The 9942-nt window shown below is 40.0% G+C and overlaps 1 long non-coding RNA gene across 1 annotated transcript; it reads right to left on the bottom strand.

Moving 5' to 3' along the window:
- Nucleotides 1–8725, bottom strand: LOC114154955 (uncharacterized). The gene is made up of 2 exons (XR_003597654.1): nt 8649–8725; nt 1–1496 (listed from the first exon to the last, which is right to left on the bottom strand). It is a non-coding gene; the product is annotated as an uncharacterized LOC114154955 (long non-coding RNA).
- Between the last annotated feature and the right edge of the window lie 1217 nt (nt 8726–9942).

Raw genomic sequence — 9942 nt, 5'->3', positions numbered from 1 at the left:
TTTTTTTTGAGGAGTGGAAGGCTCATAGGTTGACTAAGTCATTCCGTCAGTCTCATTTTACAATGATAATTTATATTAAGAAATTTAAACAATCCATCACAAAAATATGTTCATATACAGTTTGAACAAATCCAGAATCAGTGGATTGCTGGTGAAAAATTCACAAATGATGAATGAAAGTTTTTCGGGGGTTATGCCCAAGACCATCATGGGAAGACAGTATTACCTTCCTGGCCTGGGGTAGTTCTGGGATTCTATGAAAAGCTGGACACACTAGCGGGTGAATGTTGAGGTTTCCCTCCTGGACTACGCAGCGGGGTCTTGGAATAGCTGGAGATGATGGATGGACGGATGGCAGTAACTTCTAAATGCTTAACATATATATAAAGTTCTCCAGATGCATCTAGCAGGTCCATACTGATCCCTGTGTCATACTCAAACAGATCTGCTATTTGTCTTCCAGCTGAACACCATAAACATTTGATGTAAAGCCACACCAACTACGACGGCAATAAATCTGAAAGGCAAAGCAGCTAAAGATGGACTACCTTGATTAAAGGTTGTATGTCACTTCTGCTTGCACTTAATTGCTGTATCATCTATTCAAGTTAGGACTGCAGAATATGAGGGTGTTGCTGACAACAGAGCAGAATGGGAGTTCATGCTACAAAGGCCTCACTCTAGGGGACTGCAGTTCTGGCAGCAGTATGTGTTTACATTGTAATTAGGACTTAATTGTCCTAATTAGAATCCCCAAACCCTGATTACTCAAACTCCTCACAACCTGCTGAGCCAAACATCCCGACTCCAATGCACTCTTCAGCTCAGACACTGTGCATAAGGTCTGCTCCAAGAGCATGGTGTAATGCTGATATGATTTCATGAACTCTGACTGGGAAGCATCTTCTCAAACCAATTCAGGATGCTGTTTGGGAAAAAGAAGACTTTCCTGGGGAAAAAATATGGCTTTAAGCTGGAAGCATTTTTGCGATGGGGAAATGTACATATGGCAAAACTTTGGTCACATCGTTTTTAAGACTCTTTCATTGAAAATAGTAAAATTTTTCCACCATCAAATTTTCTTCCAGTCCATGTCCCTTTTTCTCTTTGTACCGTCTTCCTCCTCACTGTCCTCTTAGAAATCAGAGGGCATCTGTTCTGGGTGGTTGTGTGCAACAAGTGGAACATAAACACACCTGTCTCCCTCCCCCTTTTCTACCTGCTCACAAAGGGATGCTGAGCAGAAGGGCCCATCAGTGGTCCGTCTGAGACCTGTAACCAACACTGCCAAGCCCGGTTCCCAGTAGAGCGCTGGGCTAAAAATCCAAATGGTGTGTGGAGAGACGGGGGCAGGTTGGCTGGCTGCAGCTGTGCTGGAAGACATCATGCGGCATATCAAACCACAGCCAGCTCTCCTGGGGTTCCGCATGGCTGGACGGGCCTCACACTCTGGGACCCGCAGGGAGGCATCGATCCACAGCCGGCATGAGGCGCTTCTTCACGTCAATGAGGGTAAGGAGAAAAAAAAATAAAGAGCTTATTGTTATGTATGCTTTTAAAACTTTTATGCATATTTAAAAGAGTATTCATCAAATGTTCTGTTCATTAAACTTAATATTCTGACATTTTTTTTAATTGAAAATAACTAATAACCATAAATGAGTCACAAAGCCCTGTGTGTGTGTCTCCGAAAACAGAAATCTTTGATTTATTTTTTTCCCCCAATGTATATGGTAATAATTCATGTATCTTATCAAATTTTACTGATGGCCGCTCTCAGTTCTAGGCATGAATGGCTGCAGATTTTCCTGCAGGACTGGCTTCAACTTTTGGAATACATTAACCAAAAAGATATTTGCTACATGCGAAAACTGATACAGAGGAAATCTTTTTATTGCAGGATTAATTGCTGCCAAAAACTAAAGGGAAATAAGTGGAAAACGGCAACACAAGAGGATAGGTTTCTTGAAAATGATGCATCAAAATTTACTTTTCGATCTACATTGAAGTTACATCTTAAAGATTACTATAAGATTAAGGCTTTTAGCACAAAAAACTGAAAACATTTTTGTAAAGGAAATATAAATCTCAGTTTTCTCAACATTAACATCCACCCATCTAGTGTCTTTACATGATAGCCATCTGCTGTGGTGAGGAGAAAGGCAAAGGAAATCCTGAACACCTGAACAGTGTGGAAAGCCTTTAATTCTCAAGTCATTTTGTATTAAGTGGAAGCATGCTGCAAAAACAAAAAAGTAAAAAGAAAAATAGTCTGTATATAAATCAGTTTATTTTATTTATACGTTCTTTTGCTCTATTTTATCCTGTTAAGCTTAAATTGCTCCAAGAACACACACTATGTAGTCATGAAAATACCTTAAAAACGAAAAGATTATGCCTCAGTCTAATGAAATTGCAGATGAAGAAAATTATTGACAGATGTCAGTCTGAAAAGGCTTAAGAAAACGTTTTTAACCCTTACAATGTGAGAGCCATTATCCACAAATGTAGTAAACATGGAAGAGTTGTACCCTTTCCTGGCTAATAAAATAAATTTAAAAGAAAAGAGAAAGAGAGCATCAAAGACTCATTCAGAAGTCAAAAAATAACCCAGAACAACATCTAAAGCATTCCAGTCCGGCTTGTCTCAGTTTAGGTCAGTGTTCATGATCCAACAACAGGAAAAAGACTGGTATTAAAAAAAACATGGCTTATGTGGGAGAGTTCCAAGGAAAAAACTACAGCCAAATCACAAAGAACATGCAGGTCTGTTTCACATTTACCAACTAAAATCTTGATGCTTTCCAAGTGCTTGGGATAAATGTGTCGTGGACTATTGACGTAAAAATGGAAGTGTTCTTACCGTGTGCATCCTGTCACATCTGGGGTAAAACTGATGCTGAATTTCAGAAAAAGAACATCATACCAGTGAAACATGGTGGAGGATGTTATGCTACTTCAGGATCTAAACAAATTTTAGTAATTGATGAAACTATGAACTCTAGTATCTGCTAGATGGAGCTGATGGAGAATATCCTATGATCTCAAAGTCAAGCACACTTTGGCTATGCAACCACACATGAATCCAAAGCACACCGGCAAGTTTACCTCTGAAAGGCTGAAAAAAACAGTGACGATTTGTAGGGTCCTAAATAAAGTCTGGACTTAAATAACATTTAGATTGTATTTTGTGACATTAAACAGTTCATTTATGCTTAAGCAGTTGCATTGTGGATTCATTAAAACAATTCTGCCGAGTGGGTAAAAATTCTTCCCCAGCAGCTGTTGCAGCCAGTGGTGAATGTTTTTTTTTTTACATGTGGTCCGGTTTTCATAATTATGTTCCCTTAATAAAGGAAATCAAAATTTGAAAGTTGTTCTTTGTACTTATTCAGGATCTTTCTCTATCAGAATCTGTTAATGTTTTTCTTTCATAGCAGAATGTATTTTTCAAAAAACCAAAAAAAACAACAATTGAGTCAAATGTTAACAGTGGCACAGCGTATTTTTCAAGCTGGCCTGTTATCCGTACAACTGAGTGGATTTATTTGAACCTTTTTGCCGTTTTCATCAGTATTTTTACGAGCACCAATACAAAAGTAGGGAGAAAAATCTAAAATGCCACAACAGAGACAAACTTTTCTGCAACAAAACCATATATTGAGCTATTTTTACAACAAAAAAAAAAAAAATTGTATTTTTAATCCAAAAGTAGAAAAATACACAAACACCCCCTTGGTGTGTGATCTCTGCTGAGCCCTCACTACTCACTCACGTCATGTAATGAACCAAGTCCTCTCACTAATGAGGCTGGCAAAGGACTCCAGGGTCAAGTTTTCTGTCTCTCAATTACACACACACACACACACACACACACGCATACATACAGTCGCTGCTCAGACTCACTTTTGAAGAACCAGCTGCAGAATTTTACAAGCTCTTACTTAATTATAAAGGACGGGTCAGAATCTCATATTATAGAGTTCATTTTGGAACCCAGGCATGACACCAGATGATGAATGTTCTCTTTTTTTATGGAGAAATGACACTTCTGAGTGACCTCAAGAGAATTCATTTGCTTTTAGAAGTATTTCCCCTGAACAAAATTGTGATGTGTGTTATTGTGAACTAAAGGGCTTAGAGACATACGAATAACTCGTGTTTGGAATTAATTTCCAGGCATATAATGTATAATATCACCGCATTTATTTGTTATTATTGTTGTTAGCTGCTATTCGGTATTTGCTCCGCTTGTGTTGTCTAAACGGCTCACGCTGTGCAGCCTCTGTGATGCATTATGTGGCGGTTTATATAGACAACCAGGCAGCACAGGCGATGGGGGGGATCCACTGTCATCAAAAGAGTGCTGGTAGTTCTGAAGAGGATTATGCTGAATGTAAGGCGAATTAAAATACAGATTTGAGTCAGAGGTAGACAGAGGCATCTTGTCACTCTACACCTAAAGGCATCCTTCACCGAGTGGCATTCACAATCACAAGAAAATAATACCTACATGCACACACACACACCCCAACACAAAATCAGATTCTCCATCTCTGCAGGTGCTGTCATGGGCCCACTCTTCAGCCCCCCATCTTTTCCCCGGCTCTCCTCTCTTTCCTTTGTTCCCAGACTGCACACCGTCATGTCCAGGTCTTGCCTCTGGGGAGCTCAGCCTGGCAGGAGGCTTGTTTTCAGAGCTTTGCTCTTTTCTTCCTCTCCCACTCTTCTCCTCTCTCCTTCCTGGGTTCTTCGTTTGTACTGGTGCTGGCTAATTACCGGCGCATTCTCCCCCCTGCCAACAGCGTGCTGCTGTTGAGCTCACCCCTTCTTCCTCCCTCCTCCAGTCGTACGTTTCTCTCTTCTTCCCCCCGCTAGGAGTGAGTTGGGGAAGGAGGTGGATGGAAGGGCCGGGGTACAGATGTGTATTAATGAAGCGGTGAAGGGCAGGGGGTGACTCACAGAGACTGGGAGAGGGGGGTGGAGGGGAGAGAGAAAAAGGAGCAAGAGGCTATTTGCATGCAGAGACAACGAGTTTCACCTCTGCTACAATCCTTCGTCTCTGCCTGCTCCTCTCCCTCCAAATCCTCCCCCCATTATCCCGCATTCTCTCACTTTTCCAGCTACCCTTCTCTCTCCTCTACCTTCTTGCCTCTCTCCTTTGCTCTCCGGCTTGCTGCCACTGCTGATTTGAATAATTCAGCACAAACCGGTATTCTCCAGGGCCCCATTGTCTGTGCGTGGCAGGAGAATGAGAAGGAGAGAGATAAGGAAAGAAAGGAAGAAAATAGAGAAAAAGGAGCATTGCAGGGCAGTGTGTCTGCGTGTGTGTGTGCATAGGGGTGTGTGTGTGTAAATGGCAGGAAGAGAGAGAGAAAGAGGGGGAGAGGTGGGTGAGAGGGAGGTCCATCCTGCCTTCTTTTACCTAGTAGTGGCGTAAATCAGCACTAATGAGGCAGAGGAGGAATACCTCGGTTTGCAACTGACTACAGACCGCTTTCCTGAGCAAGCACTCCAAAGCACACAGGTAGATGCTTGTTTAAGCAGTCTGCACACACACAACACCTTTATAACCTTCAGTGCTCTGCTGTGTTTTGGTTATTGACTTGTTGCTAACCCTCAGTCTCTTGTGCTTGCCACTCGCTGCATGTTCAATGTCATTCTGGAGGTGGGGGAACATTTGCAGAGAAAAGCTGGTAGGACACCGGTTTAAATGAACATATTTGGATGAATTTGCATTAAAAATAAAGATCTCATGCAAATATCTGACAACTTAGGAAGTGATCTGGCTTTAGGGATTGGCGGATTGCTAAAACAGAATAAAAATAAATTCCTGGAGTGCACTGGATCTCTGATACATTTACACCACGTATCTGATAGAAGGCAGCTTTTCTGTGAAGACCTCAGAGGTTTTGTTGGAGAACATTGAAGAACATAAAGAAGACCAAGAAGCACAGCAGACAGATCAGAAATAAAGCACAAAAAGTTGCAGAGACAGCCCAGCAATCAAATATCGAAGGAATATGACACCTGCAAACCTATTACGGCATCACCGTCCATCTAAACTGAGAGGCCATGGAGGAGAGCATTAATCAGAGAAGTCACTAGGACTGTAGTAACTTTGGAGGAACTGCAGAGATCCACAGCTCAGATGGGAGAATCTGTTGACAGGATAACTATTTGTTGCGCACTCAACAAATCTGATCTCCATGGAATGGTTGGGAATGGAAGCCATTGCTGAAGGAAAGCAGTAAGAAATCCAATTTGCAAGTTTGCACAAGTCATGTTGAGGGCACGGCAAACATGTCTAAGAGGTGAGTTGTTCAGATGAGACAAGACAAAACAGTGTGGGTTGGAGAAAACTAAAACCTGACATCAACCTGAGTGCATTTCCCCCTGTTAGGATAGCAGTCTCAAACGGCATTCCTCGAGAGCCAGAGTCCTGCAACTTTTAGGTGTGTTACTTGTCTGACATACTTGAAATAAATGATGAAACTGCCTCTCTACCATCCAGTCAAGCTTTAAAGAGCTAAGCTAATGTGCTAATGTTGGAGTCAGGTAAGCTAATGTGCTAATGTTGGAGTCAGGTGTGCTGAAGTAGAGAGACAAAAGTGAGGACTGGCTTTTGAGACCACTGTGTTAGAGGATCCAAATCATTTAAGGCTGAGGACAGTTTAGATTAAAACATGTGTAAGAATTTTCTATCAATCAATCAAAATTTATTTTTATAGTACTTCACTTAACCAAACTACTTTCCATTAGAGTAATAATAAAATATATAGACTAGAAGAAATATAAAAACATTGCAGTAATATGGTTGGTAAATAACAATGAATTAATTGCTTTGGATCAGATATAGTAAATAAAAACATAAAGGATTTTGACGCTAGTCTACTCTGGTCAAAATCCAGACTTAAATCCAGTCAATAATTTGTGAAAAGACTAGAAAAGAATAACATTTTCATCCAATCTGCCTGAGCTTGAGTTATTCAGTAAAGAAGGACAAGGGAAGGTATTCAGAGGTGGAAATCTGGCAGTGATATTCCCAAAAATATGTGCAGCTGTAAATGACACAAAAGGTGGTTCTAGAAAGATCAACAGATATGAATATATTCTTTCAAGGTTCTGTACATACAGCTTATCCAGACTTATCCAAAAGTCACCCAGAAACTGGGACAATTCTCTGCTTTGGCTATTAATAATTAATTTGATTGCAGGACAATCACTAACTGTACAATATTATATCTAAACTTTACTTCCTTATACTATGAATTTCCATTGCTGTTTTTATGCCAACATTTACTTTAAATATCAAACCATATTCTTTTTTTTTTTTCTCCGTTTTGGATTTTCTTTTCACACATCTAACTTCCCCAAAAGCCAGCTCCAATAAACTCAGCTTCACCTGGTACATCGGCACCCACCCAGCAACTCCTATGTCAGAGGGGCTCCGAACCCGTCCAGTCCGTGAGAACATCCCCAGATGACAAGTACCACACAATGCAAACGTGAGGAAAAGCTCCAGAGATTTAAGAACATACTGCAGCATCCTCAAGTCCTGCTGGTGATTTGTTCCCATAAGAAAATATGTCAGTAATAGCTACACCTTCATGAATATGGACCAATCTGGAGGCTTTGTACTGTCTGCACAGCGACTTCAGTCAAGTGCCTCTCTCTTAGGAGATGACACGCTAGCCCGTCTGATGTTGGGTTTTTAAAAAGACATATAATGTCTTGACATCAAAGGAATGACGCAAATGTTGTGAAAGGGCTTTCTTTTGTGAGGCTTGTGAACCTCCTGTCAGGCATGGGTAAAATGTGCCTTTTAAAATGTTTGGGAGTGTAGATACGAAAAACAAAGTATTGCATCTTTTTCTATCACACTTTAAGCTCTCCGTGGCTTCTGTGCAAGAACTAAAATCCAATAAAAAAAGAAAGACAATGATCTTGGGAGAGGCACAATCACAAGGTTTTATGTAGAGGTGGAATTTACTGGGTGCATCTTAAAACTGCAGTGATGCAATCTGAGGAAAAACATTGGGTTATTTGTATGAGATAAGACGTCAAGAAATTTGTAGTTAGGCTCAGTTAAGTAGCCAATCAGAAAAGCATGCAACATCATTGCAATTTCTCTGTTTCCTATAATCTCTGTATCTTTTTATCTGTTGTTTTTCACTTCCAGACAGTTCAGAAGCAACCAGGAAAGGAGTGGGATTTTGACTCATGTTGTAGGAATTCTGTTTAATAAATTCAGTGCAGGTGGAGGACCTTTTCATGCTTACAAGTTCATCAGCGTGTGATCCATAAAGTTGAGGGAACATAACTTTGACAGACTAAAGAAGGGCAAGTGAGCTCTTGTAAAGTAAAACTACGCACCCCTGGATTTACTTAAACAAATACCTAAGACCTTCCGACTTGAATATCCTTGCAGTGACATCAGCTAGTAACGAACTACTCAATTCTAGCAGATGCAATAAGCAAATAAGCAGCTTCTTAATCCTAAAAACAATATAAGAAGACATATCAGAAGAGAGAGCTTGGCCTAGCAGTCAAAACAGATTTTCAGAATGTGACGGAGGAACGAGCATGAAGTTAGTAAAGTCCGTGTGGACATACAAGCACACAAATATGCAAACCCAACAAATTACTTTTTGGTTTCAGCTCAAACTGGCGTGGTTCGTCGTGGTGCACACGCGTTGTTCCTGCCTCAGTTGTCACATCCATCCTAGCTTGTAATTTTCAGTGTCAAGCGTTCTTCTTCTTCTTTTTGTTTTTAATGGCGGTTGGCAAGCAACTTAATGGTGTGCATTACCGCCACCTACTGGTATGGAGTGTGGATCAGGACGCAACTTAAAAAAAAAAAAAAAAAAAAAAAAAACACTAAATCCTTTCTATCAGTTTAGTTTTCTTAAGAAATTTTATGAAATAACATAAATATTCAGAGGAAGAAGAATATCCCAAAATATCTGATATTTTTAACTGTAACTTATTCTTTAGAAGCCTATATTCTAATTTCCTTCTCTCCTCGGAGTACTTTGGACATAACAATAAAACATGTTCTACTGTCTCTTCTTGAAGACAAAGATCACAATTACCTGATGGATGTTTCCCCATTTTAAATAGTGTACTGTTTAAACCTGTATGACCAAAACGTAATCTGGATATAATGTTTTCTTCTTTTCTACTTCTTTCTGTTGCCCTCATTGCACCAACTGTCCTTTGAATACAATAAAGCCATCTACCAGTTCTTTCTTCTTCCCACTGCTTCTGCCATCTTTCCTTAACCTTTTGTTTTATAATAGATTTTATTTCCTCTTTACTAAAAGGAATCATTATCTCAATGGAACTGTTTTTTGAAGCTTGTTTTGCATATTTGTCTGCCAACTCATTTCCTTTTATTCCTATATGCGATGGAACCCATGTAAAAATGACAATTAATCCCATGGCCTGAATTCTATAAAGTATTAACTGAATCTCAAATAACAGGTCTGGCCTACAGTCTCAAGCGTTTTCCCGGTTCAAATTTTTTAAACAAAGTAATTTCCGGTCTAAAGCGCGTCGGGAGAGAGTCACATGACGGCGTAATGATGTCATCAGGACGTATTAAGCGTTTTCTATAAAACTGAATATTGTATTTTTGGTGACTGGTTTATTCCTTTTTAGTTTTTTCTCAGCGTTATTATTTCCTTTTGTACTATTTAATAAGAGTTTATTTGGGTAATTTCTTGTTCTTGTTTTGTCTTCCTGTGGGCGGAGCCTGTGACTATAAAACAGGGCTCTGCACCACAGGCAGGTCACATTGAAGGTGATAACCTATGAGCTGTGAAGAAGGTGCTGCTGTTTTTGTCTGTTTTTGACTTGCCTAGAAGTCCATTGTAAATATACTGCACAGCTTCTCAAAAAAAAAATTTCACCCGAAGATAAGCACAATAAACACCATCT

The sequence above is a fragment of the Xiphophorus couchianus genome, chromosome 12 (assembly GCF_001444195.1).
Source record: "Xiphophorus couchianus chromosome 12, X_couchianus-1.0, whole genome shotgun sequence".
In the NCBI taxonomy this organism is placed as follows: domain Eukaryota; kingdom Metazoa; phylum Chordata; class Actinopteri; order Cyprinodontiformes; family Poeciliidae; genus Xiphophorus; species Xiphophorus couchianus.
This window is presented reverse-complemented; position numbering and strand designations above follow the sequence as displayed.